General features: G+C 49.4%; 1 protein-coding gene across 8 annotated transcripts in view; it reads right to left on the bottom strand.

Annotated features, from left to right (window-relative positions):
• ANO2 (anoctamin 2) overlaps positions 1-25,514 on the bottom strand; it is a 357,498-nt gene that overhangs the window by 201,781 nt on the left and 130,203 nt on the right. The gene's annotated exons all lie outside the window — the stretch shown is intronic.

Here is a 25,514-nt window from a genome sequence, read left to right as displayed (position 1 = left end):
TGCCAGGGAGGCTCCAGAGGGAGGGGATATGGGAACATATGTATAAATACAGCTGATTCACTTTGTTGTAGAGCAGAAATTAACGCAACACTGTAAAGCAATTATACTCCATTAAATATCTGAAAAAAGTAAAATAAAACGAAGCCCAGCTTTAACTAAAAACGTATGGGAAATGTTGGTGTCGATGTTTCTGACAACACTTATGCCCTGGTGGAGCCTCCAGGAAAGCTGAAGCAGAAACCAGCCCTCCCAGGCTCTGTCTACTCATCCCCGCCATAGGCCAGGCCCTTCCTGAGCTTCTACAGCCCGTGTTCTTCCCTCAGGGTTCATCCATGTGAAATCCCAACTGGGCTCTCATTGGTTCTCTTTCAAATTCAAGGTGCGCTTCTCACCTTAAGAATAACCCTGTTTGGGGACTTCCCTGGTGGTGGAGTAGTTAAGAATCTGCCTGCCAATGCAAGGGGCACAGGTTCAATCCCTGGTCCGTGAAGATCCCACATGCCTCGGAGCAACTAAGCCCATGCACCACAACTATTGAGCCTGCGTTCTAGAGCCCATGAGCCACAACTATTGAGCCCACATGCCGCAACTACTGAAGCCCGCATGCCTAGAGCCCGTGCTCCACAACAAGAGAAGCCACCGCACTGAGAAGCCTGAGCACCACAACAAAGAGTGGCCCCCACTAGCAGCAACTAGAGGAAGCCTGCACACAGCAACAAAGACCCAATGCAGCCAAAAATAAATTTATTTAAAAAAAAACAAGAAGAAACCTGTTCGTTCTGTTGCTGGGCATTGCACCTCATCTTGGTGACTTCCCTTTGCCCAAATGGGCTCACCTCTCACTCAACACGGAAGAGAAGGAAAAGAACATTTACCGAGGAGCTGTAGCTTTTGACATACATAGATGGTTTAATCCCTACCCTATGAGCTAGGACTTCTTCCCCCAGTTTGCAGAAAAGGAAAACCAGCCTCAAAGAAGTTAAATCCCATGCCCAAGGTCCACATCCAGTTAGCTATACAACTGAATTTCCAACCGAAGTCTGTCCATCTTGAGAGGTTTTGATCCTTTCCACCATCCCAATGTTCTGCCAATTCCAAACCCTTTCTCTCCACTGGTAACTGTACCTCCCTCCTCCACCAAAAGCATATCATTAATGGATTAGAGAACAGTAATAACTGTATATCATACACACAGAGAGAAAAATAAATCCTACAGAACAGGAAAAATCTCCATTGTTTCATCTTGACCCAGAGGATCACCATGTGCCCGTGAGTCATGTTAAAAATGATGGAAGAATGAAAACAAAAAGCTTCCAACTTGTTTTTCCAACTATAAAGATGTATTATCCTGTGCACCGTAAATCTCTTCTTTAGGAGTTTGTCAGGATAGTATTCTCCCTCTAACCTCTCCCCGATGGACTTCCTTCGCCCCTGAGAAGGTATACTCCCTTAGCCCAGAAACCCTTCCCACCCAATACCCTGCCCAGCACCCCCGCAGCCTTTGTGTGGAGAGTAACACACGATAGCAGTGAACAGAGGAGCATGGGCTCAGCACTTTCACATAAAAGCAGCTTTAAAAGCCGTCAAAACTCACACTGAATACCATCCTCACATGTGCTGACTGGAGGTAAAGATGCTCAGGCATGCCCAAGCTACATGGGAAAGACCACCAAAAAACTCCTTCCCCAAGTCCATTCCATCCCTCCAACCCAATCATTCCTTCCTTGGACTCCACACCACCAATGAGCAGATATATGTCTTCATACCTCATCTATTACATTCTAGAACTTAGTTCCTCTGCGTTGTACTGCAACTTTATGATTCCGATCAACAAAACTGAAAATCTGCACAGCACTTTTTAGTATATAAAGTACCTTCACACACCCTATCATACGCAATCCTCCCAACCACTCTTTGGAAAAGAAAGTGAAGGTCACAGATGTAAAAAAACTGGTCCAAAGCCAAATAGCTATGATCGGGGATGCTGGGACGGATACCATGTCTTCTGCCTCCACTGCCTGAGCTTGATCAGCTTATTTTTCTCTCTGTGTGTATGACATACAGGACTGTGTCTTGTCTCCCCAGCCTTACTGCAAGCACCTCCAGTCCTTATACACCTTTCCTCTCCACCTGGGCCCTGGACAAGGCCCTGCCCTTTCCCATCACTTGCTAAGTTCCTCTTGAGTGCATGAATGATGAACATGTGACATGAGCACCTCTGTGTGTCAAGTAATGGCAAGTAGAAGACCCACACTTCAGGTGATTCACACAGAAGCCCTTTAGGAATGGAGGCATAGAGCTCCAGGCTCTATAAGCAGGCTCCTGATTCCCTGAAAAACCTGCATGTGGGCAGACCTTTCCCCACACCCACCCCATCAGCACCTTTTTTTTTTCCCCCCATCAGCGTCTTTTGATTTAAGGACTGGAGGATGAGGAGCTCCTTTCAGCTTAGATGCAGCCTTGGTTCCAGTGCCTTCTTCTCATTGCTATACAAATGCAGGACTCCAGCAGAACTTGAGGCCTGAGTCAAAGGTTACATGCTTTCCAATCCCTGGCATGGCTCCTGAGCTACCTGAGTGCAGAATGATGCCTGGAGGACCACTCCAAAGTTTTGGAAAATGGCAAGCGCCAAAGAACTCGGCTTCCAGAGCTTAGGGGAAGATCATGACACTGTCATCCAAACCTTCCTCCAAGCTCCTTCGGAACCCAAGACACATGACAGCAAATGCATGAAGGATAAAGAGCTCTTCAACATATATATATAAAGGACTGAGGTGAAAGCAAGCAAGCAAGCTTAAAAATCATCAGATGTGGAAACTGACATGAGCTTGAAGAAAATAAAAAAGCCACTGGAGTTAGGGCGTTCACAGGGGCCAAGGAGCTGTAGCTTGAGTCACCAGCATGAACCAAGAATCCTTCGTGTTGCGGATGCTAAAAGGAATCTCTAGATGAGGTGGTGAGGTCACGGGTAGCAATAATCAGCTACAGCCTCACGCAGGCTCCAGAGAGGTGAAGATTCAATCATCTGTCCTCACCTCACGTAGAGGATACAGAGAAGGAGACAAGATCTTAGGGATGAAGACAGCAAGAAAGGGGAGAGGAGAGGAGAGCAGTGTCCTCACGTGAACTTGATCCTCTCCAAACCTGGCAAGCGGTAGCATGAGCTGAGGAGATGAAGAGACCAGTGTGGGGCTTGTAAAAGTGGCCCCTAAGAGGCTCTTTCCCAACATTGCTTTCTTATTATTTCGGGGCAAATGCATCGCAAACATATGGATTTGACTGGATCTCCCCACCCCCATCTTCCTCTCCTCCTGCCAGAAAAACACACACAGATTTCAAAATGAAAAGGGGAAAAAAAAAAAAAAAAGAACAGCCAGGCAGGGACCAAAATGCGTAGCACGGCTTTAAGCAAGGCTGGAACACACTAGGAAAATAGTTGGAGCTGGTTGACACATTCAAATGGCAGTGGCACCCGGCCCCGTCAGTAACATTGACAGCCAGGAACGTAACTGCAATCAGGTGGGAGCAGACGTGCTGTTTGCCAGAGGGGACTGGGAGAAATGGCCCCCAAATGTGTAACCTTAAGATGGGTAAGGTGCCATGTCATTTCCCTACAGTTTCAAGACCAATGTGTAGGGCTGAGTTCACTTCTGTCCTCAAACTTTACCAGAGGGTTGGTGTCCAGCTGTGCTTCATCTCCATGGCAATGGAACAGAACAGCTTCCATTAGAGTAGAGGAAAGCTAATTTAGACATCCAAAGGAATGACCAGTTGCAGCGTGCTTATAACCAAGCATGTTAAGCACATGCCTATAAATCCATCTGTTTACAAATATTTATTGGGTAATAAGAGTTGTGTTATGTGTCAGACACTAAACTAGATGATTTTCAGATATTATTACCAGGCCTCCCAACAGCAATACAAGATGGGTATGACCAACCCCATTTTAGAGATGAGGACTGAGCCACAGAGGAGTTAAAGGATTTTCCCAAGATTGTAAAGCTAAGAAATAATGGAACAAGGATCAAACTCAAGTTTATCCAATTCCAACTTTTTTCTTTATCTTCTTGAATTTCAGCCAAGTGCTGAAGGGGATTCTTCGTACTCCCCCCCACCCCAAAAAACTAGCACATCATTTTTGTTGAGTAAACACTGAATGAATGAATGAACCAGCACAAATGATAGGTTCTACCACCAGTGTTCTTAAACCCTATTTCATCAATTTAAATACTGTCATTTTTTAAGTATTCCATGAAATAAATGTGTACTTTGCAATCAGCAGACTCTTAGAATCAACGAAATATGACAAAGCAAGACCGGTCCCAGATGCAAGTGTAACAAACGGTATGAGAAAGTCAATGTTAAGTGCCAAATAAGGTAAGTGTCAGAGTCCAGACAGAGCTGTTCAAAAGCAGTAGAATCGATTTTAGATTAAAGGCTGACAGAATTTTGATGAGGGTGGGGAACAGGCATTTGAGGCATTTTTCTTCAAAGATCATATATAGGTTCCCTAAAGGTACGGACCTCATCTGACTTTTTCTTTCTACTCCCCAAGTTCGCAATTCTGCATTATTCAAGAAAGAGAACAGGGGTGTCTCCCTCTGGAAGTATCAAAAAGGAAAGAAGAGCTTGACTCATCTGATGTTTCCAGTGATTCCTTCCCAGAGGCAGAGGTGTGAATCTGATGGTCTCTGGAGAACCCCCTAGATCCAGGATTCTATATCCAAGATGGGAAAGCTGATGGGTTGCTCCTCTGATTAATTATAGAAACGTACTGTTCATTAACAGGATCCGATCAAGAGCTCAGTCAACAAGGAGATTTCGCTGACTCCCTTCTCTCTAACCTAGGTTCCTTCCCCAACTTTCACATTTTTGCTCACTTTCCCCCCTTCCCAAATACACACACACTGTCATTTAAAATTAAATTAATTTCCCTTCTCTATTCTTAATTTAGATAACCCCCAAATCCTCCTTTTTTCAGGGCACACACCACGGGAACAGAGCCTTTAGTAAGAAGTTTGACCAATCCTTTTCCCCTCAAAATGCTGCCCCCAAATACGATAATCCAAAAAAAAGTCCTGCATGCCAGAAGTAATGGGTGAAAATCTAACGAGGGACAGAATATTCACAGTATCTCGAAGACTCTCCAGATAAATTTCTTAATAATTACAAAGGAAAATCAGTAACCTCAGCGCCGAGGAATCTGGTGAACACGATCAAAACCCAGGGGTCAAAGCCAACATCACCGTAAAAGGGACACAGACAGCACAGGCCTCCTGCTGTGACGTATGGAAAAGGACACACATCACCATGTAAGATTCCTACTGAAAACCTCAGACGAACCCAAATGGAGAGCCCTTCAACAAAACGATCTTTTATTCTTCAAAAATGTCAATGCCATGAAGACACAGAGATGACAAATTAAAGGAGACTAACGAGATAGGCCAACCATTCATTGTAGTACAGGACACTATTGGGACAACTGAAATTTCAGGATGGATTGTAGGCTAGATAATGATAGAACAGCAATGTTAAATTTCCTGGTTTTGAAAATTACACTGTGAGAAAAAAATCTTCGTTTTTAGAAACCACACACTGAAATATTCAGGAATAAAGAGGCATGATGTCTGCCACATTCCCTTAAATGGTCTAATAATAATAATATAGTCATAGAGAGACAGAAAGAGGAAATGACAGAGCAAATGTGGCAAAATATGACCTGACGAATCTGAGTACCCACAGTAGGGAGTTGTTTGTATTATTTTTTGAAATTTTTCTCTAAGTGAAATTACTGCAAAATAAAAAATAAGAAACAAATGAAACCAATTGCTCCCCATTTTATGGGAGTCTTGTAGCCTGTTCTCTGTCCTCTAAGTAGCAACATCTGATTTCTTAGGCCTCAAAAGCCTTCAGAGAAGAAAACAGAGAAACGTCCATTAGTTCATCCCACCTCCCTACATGTCCCATCCATCCTTTGACTTCAGCAGAGATGACAAGTGAACAAAGGAATCATTGGGAATAATTATCTGAGTGTAAAACAATTAGTGTGACAACCACAGAGAGAAAGTGAATAGCCATTTACATGGCGGCAGAAAGATCCTCCCCTCGTAAACATAATCAGCAGTGAAACACAGCCAAACTCGCTCTCTGCCCTCAGGAATCATGTCTTAAATCAAAGTTACAAGGTGGGGCAGGCAGTAGGGGCCGCACGCATTTTGAACAAGGCTCTGAAAACAGGAATAAAGAGCTCCCTGGAAGCAGATTTTGGAAGGAGCAAAGGAAACCTTGATGACTTCGGGAGACAAAGGAATAGGTCGTCAGGGGAGCCAGTAGGCATCCTTTTCTGGGCATCTTTAAAAGAAGGGGACACTGTCTAAGAAAATGTTACAATGTGTAGAATTTACTTTCAAATACCTCAACATATAAAGTGTGAGAGGATGGTTCTTACTGGACTGAAGCTAGGACATAGGTGCCGGCCAAGAAGGCCCAGGTGTCCAGCAGGTGCTCTGCTCAGAAAGCCCACGCTCACAGGTGGTATTTCTATCTCTGTTATCTCAATTCACCAGCGCAGCTTGGCTAATTAGCATAGCGAGTGTCAGAAATGGATTTTCATGGGTAAAAATAATGGCCTGTTGACTAGCATAACAAATGTTAGAAAAGGACCCTCGTTGGGTGAAAGGTATTCAAACTTTCAAACAGCGTGGACTAAACAGATACATTTCAGACATGCATCCATCCTTGCTTATAAATATCCATGGAGACCTGTAGCTCTGGCCCTAGAGATGATCCCTGAGGGCAAACTCCTAAATGGCCCCAGGTCTAGCTGAGTCTCCAGATTCTGTTTCCCCAACATTGGTTATAAGAGTAACAAAGTTCTGTCTCCAGAATTAAGGTTTTTGCCTGGAGTAAATCTTTCATGAAGGAGATGGTCAGAGAATATAAAAGAATGGGTTTTTTTTTTTAATGTTACATATATAATTAGCTAAATATAAATATATAAACAGTTGGGACATCCGGAACAGGTCATATGAACTTTTTCCTTTTTCACACTTGTTAATGTCCCTTATTTCAAAACTTCTTCCAAGGCTCCCAGTGTCTATTCAAAAAGAGCCGTGCATGACTGAGCTTGCTTTGGTCAGCTTGCAGCAGATGAAGAAGGTGTGGTCCTGCACACACAGAGGGACAGGAGGCAGGATCAGCTGCAGGGAGGCCTTTGTGTGAAGGATTCTACCTTAATTCCACTTCCACCATGGTTTGAGCATATATGCCACATGACCTCAACTCTTAAAAACCACTGGAACTTGTCCTATGGGCTAGAACATGGTTTGGCTCAGTACATGGTCCATGTGCACTTGGAAATAACGTGTGTGCTGCAGTTTGGGTGCACTGCTCTATAAATATCCATTAGAAGTGTCTCCATGACATTTTCCAAGTCTATATTCTTACTGATTGTCTACTTGTTGTATTAATTACTGAGAGAGTTGAAGTCACAAAATATAACTGTGGATTTGTCTTTCTTTCTGTTTTGTCAGTTTTTGCTGCATGTATTTTGAAGCTGTTATCAGGTTCACACAATCCTAAATGAAATTGTTATGTCTTCTTAACGAGTTGCCCTTTTATCAATATGAATATTACCCATATCTCTGATAATATTCCTTACCCTAAAGCCTGCTTTGTCTGATATTAATATAGCCACTTCAGCTTTCTTTTGATTATTGTTAACATTGTATATCTTTTTTAAAAAAGATTATTTATTTATTTTTGGCTGTGTTGGGTCTCCATTGCTGCATGTGGGCTTTCTCTAGCTGTGATGAGCGGGGGCTACTCTTTGCTGCAGTGCGCAGGCTTCTCATTGTGGTGGCTTCTCTTGTTGTGCAGCATGGGCTCTAGGTGCATGGGCTTCAGTAGTAGTGGCGCTCAGGCTGAGTTGCTCCATGGCATGTAGGATCTTCCCAGCCCAGGATCAAACCTGTGTCCCCTGCACTGGCAGGTGGATTCTTAACCACTGCACCACTGGGGAAGTCCCAGTATATCTCTTTTCATCCTTTTACTTTTAACCTATCTGTTCCTTTATAGTTAAAGTATGTTTCCAGTAGGCAGCATATAGTTGCGTATTGCTTTTTTATCCAACCTAAAAATTTCTACCTCTTACTTTTGATATTGAGGCCACTTATACTAATGGAATTACCACCGTGGTGAGGTTTGAGTCTACCATCTTGCTATTTTATTTTGTCCTCATTCAGAGCAACTATAGGGCTAATCTCATTCTTGCAGGGATTACTGCCTGTTGTCTGATATCTGAAAATAGTTTTTACATATCTACTTAACTAGCTTTCTACTTGTTGATGGCAGAAAAGCTAGTCCTATACCAAATACTCCACAATGGCCAGGACTGGAAGTAGGGAATCTGTGTTTAGCAGGTTTCCCAGGCGATTCCAGTGAGCTGCTAGAACTGGGAACCACCACTTTAACTCAGGAGGCACAGGTTGAAATGGGTAAGACACATCGTGGAAATGTGAACTGTCGGACCTAAGACAACAGGGGATGTCAGGAGCTGTAGGGAACGAGAGAGCATAGGTTCCAACTGAACATATTCACATTTGATGCTTTTTTAAAAAAATCTTTTGAACCAAAAAAAGATTTTTACACATATATACAGTCTTTTTTATACTCTTTTCCATTTCAGGATACTGAATATAGTTCCCTGTGCTATGCAATAGGACCTTGTTAATACACTCTATAATATATATAACAGTTTGCATCTACTAAAGCCAAAATCCCAATCCATCCCTCCCGCACCCTCCTTTCCCATTGGCAACCACAAATATTACTCAGCCATAAAAAAGAACAAAATAATGCTATTTGCAGCAACATGGATGGACCTAGAGACTATCATACTAAGTGAAGTAAGTCAGAAAGAGAAAGACAAATACCGTGTGATATCACTTATAAGTGATCACTAAACTATGGCACAAATGAACGTATCTACGAAACAGAAACAGACACACGGACATAGTCTATTAAATGTCTATTGGCTGAAACCTTCCCTAGGGCCACCTGTTTGCAACAGCCATGACTCTTCTCCAGCGTCAATGTACTTCTTTAAAATGGGCTCCAGAATTGAGCACAACATCCACGGTGGACCCACAGCTCAAGGGCAGTGACATCATCACTATCGACAGCCTGTACCCCGTAGGTTCATTACTTCAGGGTAAGACAAGCCCATGTTTGACAACACACTGAGAGCTCACGTTTAGCTGTGGCCAACTTCCCACCGCCTCCCCCACCTCTCTCACACAATCGCGCGCCAAATCAGATCCCCTGGGTCCTGTCCTGCATTTACAGGTTTTACGTTTACCACTGAAGAATTTCACCTGTTGGGTTTTGACTCAAGAACACTTTGAATCTTGATTCTGTTATTTGTTTGGTTTTTTTTTTGGGGGGGGGGTTGTTTGTTTTGGCCATGCGGCATGCAGGATCTTGGTTCCCCAATCAGGGATTGAACCTGCTCCCCATGCAGTGGAAGTGTGGAGTCCTAACTCCTGGACAGCCAAGGAATCCCCAGATTCTTTTCTCTTTCAAGGTAACTGTGTACCAATGGAAAATCTGACGTGTGCCCCCCACTCTCAAGGACCCAGAGCCTGTGTTGAAACCCCGCGACACAACCCCCTTGACGGATGCTAGCCAATCAGCGCTGCCTTCCTTCTTCATAATCTCCTCCCCCAGGGGATCCGGGAGCAGAAAGAGATGAAGTCCAAGCAGGAACCCCTGGCTCTTAAAAAGCATCAGGGCCGGAGGCCAGGGTGATGGTGAATTTGCAATCTGTAAGTGGATTTTGTAGAAATGGCCCCATGAAAGCTCCTCCTTCTCATTCCCACAGGTAACAGGTGGTGCTGAAAATGGAGAAGACAGAGCCACCCTAGAGCAGGGCTGTGGGGTCACTGCTCCTGCTCGGCTTTCACTCAGAAGCCCCAGCTCTGCTGCGAATTGTCTGCATGTCCTTGGGCTCCTGAGCTGTCTTTCCTGAGCTTCAGTTTCCTCATCTGAGCTCTCGTCTCCCAGCTTTGTTCTTCTCACCCTGGCACCCTGTCTCCACTGGAGACCCAGCCTACGCCCCATTTCCACAAGGCCCTGCTGTGACTCACTCCTGGGAAACGTAGTTAGGGGAGCCTTCTCTACCCTTCAAATAGCGTTCAAGTCTGACGTCACCAGTCTCCCACCAAAGTCCTTCCACATCACCTGAGCTAAGAGGGTAAGGCTGATGACTGGACGCCTGCCTCCCTTTGCTGCCTTACACCTCCCCCGCCCCCCATCACGAACACTCTCTGTTCCAGCCTCGCTCAGCTCCTTGGACGCCCCTGCAAGATGGGCCTTTTCCCCACTTCCTGCCTCGATTCATGCTGGTCTCCCCACCCGGGGTGCCCATCCCCCTCCTCTACAGCCATGTACATCAAGTCATTATTCAAACCTCAATTCCGTCCTCGCATCTTCCAGGAGGCATCCCATGACGGACGCGGGAGCCCCTCTTTTGTTCCTCCCAGAGCCCCCTGCACACATCCATCACATTCTGGAGGCACCAGCTCACTTATTTTTCTCCAGGTTGACTACAAGCTCCTCGAGGGCCAGGGCTTTTCAGCAGCTCTGCCTGGACGGCTCCTGCCACCATACAGGCCTTTGCTGAAGCACTGAGTCCTCTGAATGACCAGTGAATGGATGAACGAGCAGGTCACAGCACGGGGCTGCCTGACCCCGCCCCCACGGGAGGGGCGCCCTGCCAGCCGAGCTTGGGCTCCGGCTCCTGGACTCTGTGTCCCAGTGTCAGATGGTCCAGGGTGGTGCCCCTGGCCAGCCCCTCAGCTCTCCACCCTCCTCTTAAGGCCTCTTCCTGAGCAGGACACGTTAAATGGAAGAAAGACTGGGACATCCCCTCTCCTCTGTCCCCACACAGCCAAAGAGGGCTTCACTCCTAGATGTGCTGCCCGAGAGAGGTGCTCTGGAGGCTGGAATCCAAGAAGTCAGGGAGCCTGGAGAAACATCAGCGAGAACATCCACCCCGGCCAGCCCTCACCCGGCCTCTCTCCTGCCAAGTTTGCTCGCTGCTTGAAGTCCTCAACCCACTAGCTGTTTACGTTCCCAAGCGACTCCAGGGGCGTCTGCACTTTAATCCGAGCCGTGGACAGACAGGGCTGGGCTCTGTTAGACTTGCAGGCACATAAACAAGCTGCCAGGCTGAACACGGTGGAGCAGGCCCCAGCACCCCCCACCCTAGGCCTATAAACTCCCAGACGGGGGTGCCTGGTCCCCAGGTCTGGAAGACGTCACTAGGAGTGAACAGAGCTGGAGTAGCTGGGTAAGGAAAGGAGACGGAAGGAAAGGGATAAATACAGCCCGAGAGTTATGAGGGGAGAGGAGAAAGTTCAAGGGGACCACGGAGGTAGAAGAAGCTGCACACAGCTGAGAAGCCTGGAGATAAAAACCTCGGGGAGGGGGACTGGGGAGGGCAGAGAAGACAGCCTCGGGGGAGTCGGGGGTCAGGCTCCAAACGGAAGGTAAACAGAGTTGGCCGGGCACACCCACTGCCCTTCCACCCATAAAAGGGAGAAAGAGAAGAAAAGGAGGGCAAGTGGGACCTCAGTCCTTGAGAATCACCTTCATAAGCTCTGTCTGTTCCCACCACCACCACTCTTCCTGCCAAGAGCATCTTCACCCATGTAGAATCACGTCTACTCCCTCCTGCCCACACCCGGGACTCCAGGGATGAAAGGCCAACACCAAGGAGGGGGTAAAGAGAGTTCTGACCTTGGGGGCCTGGAGCGGGCACGTTCCCAGCTCCTTCCCTCCGTGAAGCCCACGCTGCATCTCACCCATCCTCACGTGCACTGGTCCAGCCAGGCAGCTCACTGGAAATTATCGTCACCTTTCACAGACAGCACCGCTGCTGCCTTCCAGCCCCACGGTGCATCCATCACCCACTGTGGACCTGGAGGAGACCCACACGCGGTTTATGTTCCCAGATACGCAGATAAGAGTCCTGGTTACCATGGAGAGCGAAGCACTGAAGGCAGCATCCCATGGCAACAAGGCAGAGGGGCCCTTCCAGGCCTTTACACACACACACACACACACACACACACACACACACACACACACGTGCACACGTGCAACCCACCAGCACAACTCAGAGCCCTTTGGAGCGGCGGACCCCAGGCTGGGCCTCCGGGACTTCCCAAGATCAGCTGGCCCTTCTGCCAGGTCCCCTACCACGCAGCTGCCATCCACCCTCCAGGCCAGTAGCCCTTGAGATGCCACGTAGACGTTTCCACTCATCCGGGCTTCTTAAGTGCCTCTGATAGACACCATGTGTCCCAACAGGAAAACACACACTCATCAACCCTACAAAATGCTCCAGATGTGATCAAAGCCGGAGAGGCAAAAGAAAACAGAGATGGGTTGTTTGGGAAGGGGGAGAGGTTGAGGGAGAGAAGAGAGGAATCCAGGGATGTGGGCGCGGGGGTGCCCCTGGGTGGGGGCGAGTCCAATGGACGGAGTCCAGAACTGGAGTCCAGACTTCTGAGTTCCAATCCCAAATTCAACTTGCCCCCTGAGGAGACCTTGGGTCTTGCCCCCAGACCAGCTTCAGGCTTGAGATGCTACCCTGTACATCCTAGAAAGTTGGCCCTGGAAGGGATGTTACAGATTACCTGGCCCAACCCCCTTGTGAGGTGAGGGAGGAGGCAGGCAATCAACCTGCCTGGAGCATCACCACCACCCCTAACCCCATATGGCCTTCCACCTCCCAGCCCCCCACTGTCTCTATTAAATGTCAGCAGTTTACATAGTAAAGATTCCTCACTTAGAAGTGGCCTCAGACATGATACCTCTGTCCCTCTGCCTTGTGAGTTCTGCTAGAAGATTTGGTTCTTCTTTTATATGTAAAATAAGAGAATGGCTTTCAAAGACCCCCAGATCTAAAATTCCTAAGTCCCCATGATCTATGGCAACACCCCCTTTAAGGAACCAGATCTGCTTTATTCTAAAGGATCCCAGAAACCCTGTACCATCCCATCTGAACACCTGACCACATGCATCCACTATCCCCCACCCTCCACCGTGGGGCCCCTTTCAAGAAGCAGCCTGTGCGTCTCACCAGCACAGTCTCCTCCCTCGAAGTGCAGCAAAGTGGTTATGATAACAGTCTCTGGAATTGTCCTGCCTGAGATTTGACGCAAGTGACTTATCTATTCTGCACTGCAAGTGTCCTCATCTTGCAAACAGGGGACAATGACTGTGCCTTGAAGATCAGACCAGATCAGGCCCACACTGGGCAAGGTGATGCTGGTGCCCAGTGAGTGTGGGATAAGTGCTGTGTCAGCCGTGGTCACTATCACACCCAGGAAGACATCCCTGCTGGTGAACGGGGAGAGGCAGTGCCATGCACCGATTACCACCTAGTGAAACCTGCAGGTTACTAGGATGTGGAGGGGGAGGATAAGAAGAGAAGGGAGCCTGGGCTCAGAGCCACACTCCCCAGAATGCCCACAAGTCCTCTCGCAAGGACAGAGGCCATCCGGGAGGAGAAGCCGTTCTTCTCCCCAGAAGCCCCACGTGTCCTCCATCCCGTTTGGCACACCATACATGATCTCAGGTCCCTTCCAGCGCCCCACACAGAGGAGTCCCAGGTCCTTTCAAAGTAAAAGCAAGCAGCCCACATCAGCACCATCCACACATCTGCACCCACGTAAGCTGAGCCCTTCAAGGACAGGCTCTTTTCCCTGGATACGGCCCCAAACCTTCAAGGGCCCCACGAGTGGACGGACCGTTATGCCACCTCCAGCCACGCAGTACCAGGGAAAACACACCAGTTCTTTAGTCAGACAGGCCTGGGTTTGAATCTCAGATGGGCTAGATTGTGGCTTCGGGAAGATCCTCGAGGGCCTCGTCCCTGCTTTGCCCCAGCCTGGCCCCCATTGCTCCCCACACTGCAGACCTGACACCAGGCACCCCAGGCCCCCTCTTCCTGTCATGGGCAGCGTATCCTGTGGCAAAGAGAACGAACTCTGGCCCCTGACTTAGGAGTTCAAACCTCACCTCTTCCTTACTCTCTAGCTGTGTGATGGCGGGTGACTTAACAACCTCTCTGTGTCTGAACTCCTGATCTATAAACTGAGGGTATATATATATATATATATCTCAAAGGGTCGCTGCGAGTTAGCAAATGCACAGGGCTTAAACAGCGCCTGGCACACAGGAAGTACCATGTACCGTGAGCTGCTCTCGTGACTCTGCTCAGCCCTGCCTGGCCCACTCATGCGCCAAATCTTTGTTTAAATGTCACCTCCTCAGCTGGCCTCCTCCAGTAAGGTTGGATTGTCCTATAACTGTGCCCCCATGATCCTCATACTCCCCTAGGGTAACCCGTGTCACACCCACAATTAACTATACAGTATCGGGATAAATTAGGAATTTGGGATTAAGATATACACACTACTATGTATAAAATAGATAACTAACAAGGACCTACTGTATAGCACAGGGAACTCTACTCAATATTTTGTAATAATCTATAACAGAAAAGAATCTGAAAAAGAATATATATATTCATATATATATATGGAGAGAGAGAGAGAGAGAAAGCTGAATCACTTTGTACACCGGAAACTAACAAAACATTGTAAATCAACTATACTTCAAAAAAAAATATTTTTAATAAAAATTTAAAATTACCAAAAAAGCTATACATGATCTGTCTTTCCTGCTAGATGATAAGCTTCGTGAGACCAGACAAGGGTGGACCACAGGTCCACATATTCCTGGGACAGTCCTGGTTTATACCTGTTGTCTCAGTGGGGCAGATTACACCAGTGCTCAGCAAATATCGACTCCTCTCCCCCTAAGAAAGAGTATAATTCCCAGCAACAGGGATCAGTGCTCAGCCGTATGACTGCTTTGGCCAGTGGAGCCCTAGCGGATGTGATGTCAGCTTTGCCTTAAGAGACACTGTGTGTGTTTTCCTTCCTTTCCTGTGCTCTTGTGACTCACCATGAGAGGAACACACCCAGCTACTTTCTGATCTACAGAGAGTGTGCAGACCTGTGGAGACCTGATCACAGCCTGAAGCCTGGAGCTTTGCCCAGCCAACTCTTGGCCTGAAGCAGACCTTTTCCACTCAACCTACAGACCCTTGAGCAAGAAAAAGAAACAACCATTATTGTAAGCTGTTGATTTGGGGATGATTTGTTATGCAGCATTATTGTGACAGTGGCTGACTAGTACACTCAGCATAACCATTGATAATGCTCCCTTTCACTGTCAAGAGTGTCCCAGGTGAGACAGTAAATTATCTAATCACCCAAGGTCAGTCCCCATCTATCCTTTTTCATCACTTTAACTCCAGCACCTAAAACAATACCTAGCACAGCAAAGATGCCCAATAAATATGCTGCATTAAACAGAACTGAATTAGATATTCTCTTAAATCTCTTTCCCAAAGCAGAGTCTTCTTCCCAACTGGATGGTGAGAGGTTTGAGTTTAGGGACTCTCCTATTTCTTTCATGATGTCCCCTGAGAGATGCTTCTGGCTGGCTGCTGTATCATCAGAGAGCTTAACCTCACCCCCAGGGTTAAACCTTCAGCGAAGGGCTAGGATGCCTATAGACGGGAGTGTGATTCCCCAGGATTTGACAGGAAGGGGAAACAGACCGGGGAGTAAGCATGGAGAATGAGCAGCTTGCCTGTCTGTCCAAAGGCTGAGGACTGGGTTGCACATCAGCCTAAGGAAATACTGCCATTTTGTCAGAACTGATAACAGCTAGAAACTAAGCCATTGCCCTTACCCTCCTCCAAATAAAAAGTTCCAAATAAAAATATGATCCAAATAAAAAGTTCAAGATCCCAGTCCTCCAATCTCTTCTCTGTCTCTCCTGACTATGTTGAGTTAATATGGATCTTCTGAAAGAAACTGACGGGGTTGAGGCAACAGCTAAGTCCTGAGCCCTCAAGGAGGGTTTCCAGAGGCCCTGGGATGGGCTGGGGGATGTGGCCAAGGGTCACAACCTCTCCATGTCGGAGTCAGCCACCCTGCCAGGGCAGGCAGCCATCTCCAGCAGTCACCCAACTACCTACACCTTTGACTATCTTGAGATAACCCCAAAAGGTACTGGAGGACAGCAGTCTCCCGGGCAAGAATCTCAAAGCTTTTTTTTTTTTTTTTTAATTTTTTCTTCCTTATGTCTGTGACTTCCAGACCTACAAAATGCTGCAGTTTTCCGTTCATGAAACGGAGGCATGTGTCTGTGCAAAGCGCCTGGGCGTGCCCGGCTAATTAAACGGAGCGATCATGTGGTCGCTGTTGTAACGTGTGTTCCAAGGATGTTATTCAATGTGTAAAGACATTTTCTGTTTATGTTGGTTACATACCCATGTGGTGTGGGTGGAGAGCATCACTCAGGAGAATACCATTAGCGGGAACAGGGAGCTCGGGGGTTCCAGAGACACGCAGTGAAACAGTGGCTCGAGGGATCAAACAGTTGGGCCGTGTTCATGGTGACTCATCCCCCAGCCAGTCCCCTCCTTCCTTCTAGGGCAAGATCAGCCCCTCAGATCACCTGAGGTCCTTGCCTCCCACAGACAAACTGTTACCTGCATCGCAGCCTAGAGGATTTGTGGAGACACAAAGATGCCCCTCTTTCTCTCTCTCTCAGTGAGAGGAAGTGCACCAGGTTCAAAGGGCTGAACGACTTGCCCAAAGATTTCCAAGAAAGGGTGAGTGAGAAACTGGTTCCGACATATCCATTCTCACCTCCCAGCTAGAAGCACAAAAGTCCTGAACCCCCGCAAGCTCCGTTTTGCCACCTAAATCCCAGAGAAACCATCTGACAGCATCTCCTTCTGTTCCCCATCATCACAGCCTCTTGTCTAGACTTTCTTCCCCCTACACTGCTTCAGATACCTCCTCCAACCACTTCCCATAGCACAGGGCTCTCCTCTCAGCTGTCTGCAGCCTCAGCCCTTTCTTTTTTTCTTTTTTTTTTAATTTATTAATTTATTGGTTGCGTTGGGTCTTCATTGCTGCACACAGGCTTTCGGTAGTTGTGGAGAGTAGGGGCTACTCTTTATTGTGGTGCATGGATTTCTCATTGTGGTGGCTTCTCTCGTTTCAGAGCACAGGCTGTAGGCACGCGGGCTTCAGTAGTTGCAGTGCGTGGGCTCAATAGTTGTGATTCACAGGCTCTAGAGCACAGCCTCAGTAATTGTGGTGCATGGGATTAGTTGCTCCGCGGCATGTGGGATCTTCCCAGACCAGGGATCAAACCTATGTTCCCTAGGTTGGCAGGCGGATTCTTAACCACTGCGCCACCAGGGAAGTCCCAGGCCCTCTTGAGCCTCCCCTTCTGTCAGCATCTCCTGACCAAGAATACTTTAACCTGAATCTTGTAAATCTCCCAACTACACTCTCTGTTTCCTTTGAATCTCTGCTTTCTGCTCAAAAATCACTTGTCCCGTGTAAGTCTAACTTTTCTCTTATTGGCCACACTAAAGCTGGAGACGAACCTCTCCAGAACCCCTGGCCCATTCCCTTGCCCACCACCTTGCCCTCAGCCCATCCACACACAGCTCAGTTCACGGGTTCCCTGTTGGGTACCACTTTACCTCTGTGGCCTCCATCAGATCGACTGTGAGTACCTGGGCTCCCATCATTACACTTCACGCTTCCTGCTTTCCCCCCTTTTCGCTTTGACACCACACCCAGGACAAAGGTCGGCATCCAGTAGACCCCTGATGTAGGGACCAAATCCTGCGTCAACAGACTCTGAGCTCCACTTTAAGAAAAATCTTCAATGGTCTGGGTTTCTTGTGACCTCTCAAAACAAACAAGAAGAACAAAATGCAGCTCTTCACGGCAAAGGCACCTGCCTTGTCACACTGACTCTGGTCCCGTCTTGGAAACACCATTTCACTCTCGCTGGGAAACACCATTTCACTCTCACTGGGAAACACCCAGAAGACGTTTCCATGACAACGGCAGAGCATCCACAAAATCCCACACCTGCCAGGAGGCAGACTCCCGGACAGGCTGCCGAGAAGGCTTCCCTGATGCACGATGCTACCTGTTCAGGAGTCAGGTTACTAAACCTGCAATGGAGACAGAGCAGCGAATTGGAGTCGGGAAGGAATCCACTTGGTTGACAAAAGCAAGAAGTGACAGGTCACAACCTGATGACATGGAAGAAGTAGGGGGAAAAAAAGAAGACTATGAAAAGTAGAAATGAGAAACCAAAAAGATGGCATTCAGGGTTCCCCTAATAAACAGCTCTAGGGAGTGACACATCACTCCTGCTGAGACAAAGTATTGTCAAGAGAATGGCCCATCACAGAGAAGGGGTTGACCTTGTCGGTGAGCCCTGCTCCCCACCAGACCACACCAGATGTCCCTCAGCGGCTGCTGATCGGAAGGATAAACGCCAGGTATCTGGAAGCTCAGCTCGCCTGACATCCAGCTGGACGGAGCTCTCAGTCACCTTCAGCCACATGGTACGAGGGCAAACACATAGTTTCTGGAGTCAGACAGGCTCTGAGTTCAGTACCGCCACCCTCCCACCCCCATCCCATAACACGGAGGTAAGAACATCCACTTGGCAGGGTCGCTGGGAGGCACAGAGCACACACACGCAAAGTACATAATTACAGTGCATTGATTTACAACAAATCATAGTCTTATGATTATACAATATTTGTCAAGACTTTTGAGCTAAAGAACTATGTACAATTCTGCTAGTTTGGAAAACAGTATAATTTCCCCCAAGGGAGCAGATAAATAACAGCTTTACTTAACCAGACCCACGTCCATCATCACGCTATTTACACAACTATATCACAATGCTCTCAATGATACTGTGGGGCAGGTAGGACAGGTGTTACGATCCCCATTTCATAGCTGAGAAAATGAAGGTTCGAGAGGGAATGGCTTGCCCCAATGTTACAAATATTACAAAGCTGGAGTCAAAACTGCGTTCTCGTCCTTAACCCACGGCTCTCAGTCTAGAGGTACGTCTCTAGGCAGTGTTTCCGGATTTGATAAACACATGGACAATCACTCTATCCATCTTCTATTTTAATAAGTGCGGCCTCCCTCCCCCTCCACTTCTTCCTAGAGGAGGAGCTCTTGTTTGTTTAAGTCTGTCTTCGTATGGCTGCTCTCCAAATCTTTGATCATCTTACTTTTCCTTCGCTGAAACAGTTCTGGCCTGGCTGGTTTTTCTCTAGGCAGGACGACCTGACTTGGACACGTGAGGTGTTACCATGATTTGGTAAATCCCTAAGGCATGTGATCCTAAAATGTTTTCTGAGATTTTCGGGGGCCCGTGGGTACTGCCACACATCCATGCATGTTTCCAGAAAGAGTCAGAGTCACCCCCAAATATCTCTGCCTAAGGCATAGCTGACAGCCCTGAGCCCCTCATCAGAGATGACCGGTCTGGGGGTCAGCTTCCCTCCACCCCCATGACCTTATCTATATGCTGTTTTTCTACAGCCTCACAGTTACTCCTTGAAAATGTTCTCCATCAGTTTGTCCCTCCACTTTCCAGAAAAGCCACATGGTCATCTACACGCTTGGGGATTTGACTTTGAGCTTGAGATCCTTGAGAGCGGAGCCATACATAATTCATCTCCCCCCAACCCCAGCACCCGTGTCTGACACACGGTCGCTGCAAATTCATGTCGGCTTCACCACACCAGGTGAGGTGTGCACGCGGAAGGGCCCTGCTCTGACTTTCCCAGACCAGTGGGTCCCGAAGAGGACAAGCAAGATGATGAGGCCGTTTGAAGAGCCTGCGTCACAGGAGGACACACAGCGAGTCCAGGCATGTTTTGTGTGCAGAACTGTTAGGGACACAAGAGCTATTTTCAACTATTTAAAGGCTGGCCTGCCCAACAGGATGCTCTTGCTCCATGGAGCTCCAGGCATCAGAGCTGGACTGAAACGGGGCGGGGGAAATGGGCAGAGTTCTTGCTCTGGCTCCCTGACCATCTCGAGTGGCTAGAAATGTCCAGCAGACAAACAAGCTGCCTTCGAGGCCAGGCGCCCCCCATTACAAGAAAACTCACACTGAGGCTGGGGGTTTGCTCGATCAATATGCTGGCAGAGGAAGTCTTCCATCCCCACTTCCATGGCCTGGCACTGAGGTCAGCCAACCTCTAAGCTCCTCCCCCCTCTGTGATGCCATGGTTTGGTCCCAGGGGTTCTGGATAACAGAGTTTACTGCACACAAGGGCCAAGGGGACAGGAGATCTACAGCTTTGTCACATATTTTCAGGCTTATATCAGCTTCTCTTCTCCTTGGGAAATAGGATGTGATGTAAGGGCGTCAAGGAGGCAGCGAGCTAGTAAACCAGATGCTCACCCCCTCCCAGCTCTGGTCCTGCAACCCTGGGTGGACATGGGTGGCAGGTGCAGCCTCCTAGCACTGTGGGAGCCACCAGGTACCATACAGCTGGTACCCCTGGAAGGAAGATTCAGTTTGATCTGAACCAGGAGCCACCAGCTATGGAAGGCAGGGAGGCCACCCTTAGGGGACCAGGACGGCCTCTGGGTGCAGCCTTGGCCTGAAGCTGGGGGCACTGCATTCAACTCCTGGTCCACTGGCAGCCCCAGGCCAACTCCTCTCCTCTGGAGGGTGCAGAACTGGAGAAGAGTAGCACTCCAGGGGGAGGGAGGAGAGAGGAGAGGGGCACAGCCTGACTTTTCTCCTGGTCTATAAACAGGGCCAGAATACAACAGCAGAGAACATCATTTTCCCTGTTTCTGCCTTGCCTCAACCAGCTACTGCCTATTTTTCTCTGTCTACTATGCTCCTACAGCCCCAGAGGTAAAAGAAAAATCTTCTCAGGCCCATGAGATATTACTTCTTTCCAGCCTGCAAAATGTTTCCTGGCTAAATCCAATACTTCAAAGGCTGAGACCTGCAGACACCAAGGTGCTAGCCCCGCATGTCACCTCTCCTTGGCTTCTTCTCTTGGGTCCAGCCTCATCTCCTTCCAACCCTAGATGCTCTGCTAACCTACAGGTCAGGTCCAAGGACACGAGCTAGGTTGGCACAGAGTCCGTGCAGGTGAACGAGGCCTGCAAGTCAAGTTCTTGACTTTATCACTCCCAATCGACACTCAGGAGGGAGCCGGCTTTGGGGCACTATGATTTCTGGCGATCAATACCAGGTTCAACAACAAGTCCATATAAGGGGCAGCCCAGGCTGGCGGTGAAGACACAATCAGGACCTTTAAGCTCGGCCCTTCAGGAAGCAACATTTCTAATTCAAGTGCCACCTCCTCCAGGAAGTCTTCCCTTATTCTTCTAGTAGCAACTACTCTCCATCGGTTGTCCTGTCCTATCATGTTTGTACTTATATTACAGTCCTGAAAAGCTGCACAGGTCTGCCTCTCACAGGTCTGTCTCCCTATGTAACTGCCGGATCCTTGAAGATACAGACGCCACCCTATCCCTCGCTGCACCTCCCCATGATGAGGGCACAGAGACTTGCTCGCTGCAAGCGTCAGTAAATGTTTACTGCGTTGAGCTGAACTGCCTGTATAAATCCCAGGGAAGGATCAAGAAGGAGGCAGCAGGGCTCAGGAAATAATCCATCACGGGTTGATCAACATTTTTTCCTCTCCATTCCCTCCCACAAACCAGCTGCAGCCAGTCCTTCCTAAGCCTGGCCTGCTGAGAAGCCTCCTAAGAAAGAATGGCTCCCTCTGTCTCCCTCCTGAAGGGACTGGAGGGCAGAAGTGGGGCTCAGAGACGCGGTGGGATGAATCCAATCTTGCAACCTTCTAGTGGCCGTTCTGGGGAATTCTGGCAAGGACCAGGACCTCTGCCTTGTATCAGGAGAAGGAAAAGCCAATTCCTATGATGCCAGGGTTCTGGTTGGGCTCTCTACTGGTGGGACTGGAGAGAGCTGGGAGTCTATGATGACAGAGGTGTGTAGCAAGGTGAGGGCACAGTGCCACTCTTGCCATCCACAGATGATGCCCAAAGCCTCTTTAGATGGCACAGACATCAGTGTTAGGTCACTGAGGAAGTAGGACATTTCTAAGAGGACTCCAGACCTGCCACAGGGATGGGTTCACGTCCAGTCCAGGGCCTGATCTCAGGAAGCCTCCCTTGTGAAATGGCATTCCTGAAAGAGGAGCGAAGAAAAGCCATTTTCCCCTCTCTAAACTGTAATCCCGATTTGACACAGTGGGTGCTGCCTGTGTACGATGCCCCTGGTACCTCCCCCAAAGTCAACATCTACACATCTCCTGAGCCCGGTGGGCTTGTGGGCCCCTCTCCTCCACACACTGTCACAGCGAACCAGCGGCAGACGCTTTAAAATACAATTTTGTATATCAACTTCAGCAAAGTATAGTTAGTAGCTAAATCTAATTCACATGTTTAAAGCCTATTGTTTTGTCTCACACATATCAAAACCTCCCAGCTAAGAAAATCAGCCAGTGAGCGGATACTCATTTTAGTGAAAAGACAGAGCAGGGCACTGACGATTATGGGATCACCCCTGAACAAATCCGAAAGGCCCAGGCCCCCAGGTTCCCCAGAAAATAAAGGCCGTTTCCCTCCTGGGATGTCAGGGAGGTAACCTAGGGCAGTGCAGGCAGAAATCTACTTCTCCGTCTGCAGAGACACTCGTGTGGCCCAAGCGACCAGTAGGGCCATCTCCCTCCAGTTAAGACATCACTCCCCCACTGGCTCTATCACAAACCTCGTTTCTGCCAGGGCACAAGTGCTGCAGGTGCAGAGTTCCCAGAAGAATCTACTGTGATAGGGGTCCCTGTTGGATATCACTCTGGGGAACTTCCTAGGTGAGTCTCACACACACACACACACACACACACACACACACACACGCAGGCACTCCGCTCAGGTCTGCAGGCTCTGAGGCTTCTTGAGCAAGCGCAGGATGCAGGGTGGAGAGCCCTGCGGGGCTGGACCCCCATCAGAAGTTTCACAGTGCAGCCTGCTGGGCCTGGATGCCCAGGGAGGGGCACGGTGTGCAGGGAAGGGGCGTCTTGCCCCCCCCACACACTGCCCACTTTCCACACATGGGAAAGGAACCCCGAACCCCAAATGTCAAGTTCAGGCTTGAAGGGCTGCGGAAGCGGAAGGGGAACATGCAAATGGATCTCCCACCCCCGCTGGGCTCTCAGCTGCTCCGTGCTTTCAAATGTTCCAAACCCCGGGCACAGGGAGAGGCATGGAGCTCGGTGCTAACGATGAGGAGCTGGGGGCCCAAGGAAACGGGCGGGAAATACCTCTGCCGGCCTTTGCAAGAGTCACTTTCAACTTGGACAGGATGCCCCTGCCTCTGTGGATGCTTCAGTACAGATCACATGGGTGCAGTTCCCACATGAGCACGAAGAGGGCGCAGTTCAGAGGTGTGACCACAGGGTCACGGGAGCCTCGGGCTGAGCCCTGTGGGCCACTAGGTCCTGACAGGTGGTGGCAGGAAGGATGGAGAAGTGGCAGCAGAGAGAAGTGGCGCTGAAGACACTCCCATAGGAGTTGGGGTCAGACTGGGGACTGGGACGTGGGAGAGGGCAGATGGAGAGGAGGAAAGAGGTGACTGGGACGCACGAGTTTAGGTGGAGCCTGCTGAGTGCGGGCAGCTGTTCCCACACCTGCCACCCCAGTCTCCTCTCTACAAGCCCTCCAGGCTTAGTTTCCCTGTCTCTGCTACCCACCTATGCCCCTAAGGCCTCTGTCTCTTCCCTCTTTCCCCACTACGGTCACCTCCTCTCTCTCCAGCAGAGCAAGTTCTTTACCCCACTGGGTAGACCACCGCCCCCCCGCCCCTCCCCCCATACTACCCATGTCCCATTCCCGGACCTCCAGCCAGTATCTGAGAGATGCCTGAGGCTCCAGGCACATCCAAGCCCCATATCCAAGCCACTAACTTCAGGCAGGGGCTGCGGGAGCCCCCGAGCCCTCTGATCTGAGCGGCAGTGGACAGCCCCCAGCCCCAAGCACACGGTGCCCCGTCTGGACAGCTTTGGGCTCCGCGTCCTTGGGAACTGCCAGGCCCCAGAGCAGGGCTCTGCTCCAAAGCCAACTCTTCCCCTGCAGCTGAGGCTGCTTTGATGGCCGAAACAGAGTGCACCCAGGAGCTGTTGCCCACTTAGCTGGCGGCCGGTCACCTGAAGCCTCCGGGAGAAAAGATGGGGCTCTCCGGTTTGGAGAATTTTTAGTTTTTGGAATCATATTTTTAAGAAAACGAATGAGTAGTTGGAGAACACAGGCGACAGCGTGGGTGGCCACCGGAGAGGCAGAGAGGAAGATCAAAGCCCACCAGGCACAGAGGAAGCAGCCCTGGTGCGGCCCAGAGAACAGTCTAGGTGGCCGTGCCTCCCAAAAGGCCGCGAGGGTACGGGAGGTGCCGGGTGAGAGGGCCTCGGTCACCGGCATCCGTGGCCCCGCTCCCTGACCCCCGAGCCTTGGCTAACGGTCTTCAGCTGGAACAAACACCTGCTGTCTAGAGACATCCAACCGGGCTCCAAGCGCCCTGGGAGGGCCGTCCCGTCTCTGCGTGGGAGGTGGGCCTGCCGAAACTGTGACTCCCAGCCTGCTGCCTTCTTCCAAGAAGAAACTGGAATCCCTCCCTCTGGACTCGATCCTTCTGGCGGCCGCCCCTCTCGCGGTCCCAGCCCAGGGCGAGCGGCCAGGAACACTCTCTGAGTTCGCTGGCTGATGACTTAGCTCGTTAGGATGAGCCGCAGGTGACTGAGTGGCAGCAAGTCTGCCACGTCAGGCCGAGGGCCGAGGGTCCCCGTTTCCAAATGAGCGTCTTGACCAAATTTCCCCTCAGAGCCCTCAGCTCAGACTCCCGGTTTCAGAAAAGCAGGATGCCAAAGATCAAAGAGGGGACGTGATTTGCTCAGAGAAACAATCACCCCTAGTGGCCGGGCCCCGGGCAAGACCCCAATCTCCAGGCCCTCAGCCCAGCGGTCCCACACTGCACAGGGGGTCTCCCAACGTTCTGGGAAAGAGGTGGGGTTTCAACAGCCCGTGGAGTTCCTAGAGTCCTCAACCCATTCCAGGCGAGTCAGACCTACTGCATTCTAGAAAGTTCTCTCAAAAAGATTTTCACCCACGTTCTGTAGAAACTGGGGAACTTTCTAAGGCAACAGGGCATCACCTTAGAGGTAGCACTGAAGGGAGGGATTTAGGACCCATTCTTTTCTCCCTTCCAATTTTTTGGAGACGCCATAAAAAGCCCGCACTTCCTCTCAGACCAGCCGGCTTATTCCTTACATGATTTGCCCGGTCTTCCCTTCTCTTGGTCAACACTGTGGCTACTTGGCGTGACCCAAGAATCTGTTTCACCCAGATCCTTCTCTAGACAAATCTGAGGGACGATAATAGACAAGAGAATTCTACTCACCCCTCTCCATAGGACACGGAGCAGGGGGGTCACAGCCTAGAACCCCTGAGCCCTCTGCTTGACCAACACACTTCCAGGGG

This window comes from Hippopotamus amphibius, chromosome 12 (genome assembly GCF_030028045.1).
Source record: "Hippopotamus amphibius kiboko isolate mHipAmp2 chromosome 12, mHipAmp2.hap2, whole genome shotgun sequence".
In the NCBI taxonomy this organism is placed as follows: domain Eukaryota; kingdom Metazoa; phylum Chordata; class Mammalia; order Artiodactyla; family Hippopotamidae; genus Hippopotamus; species Hippopotamus amphibius.
The sequence above is the reverse complement of the archived record's forward strand: the minus strand, read 5'-3'. Positions and strand labels throughout refer to the sequence as shown.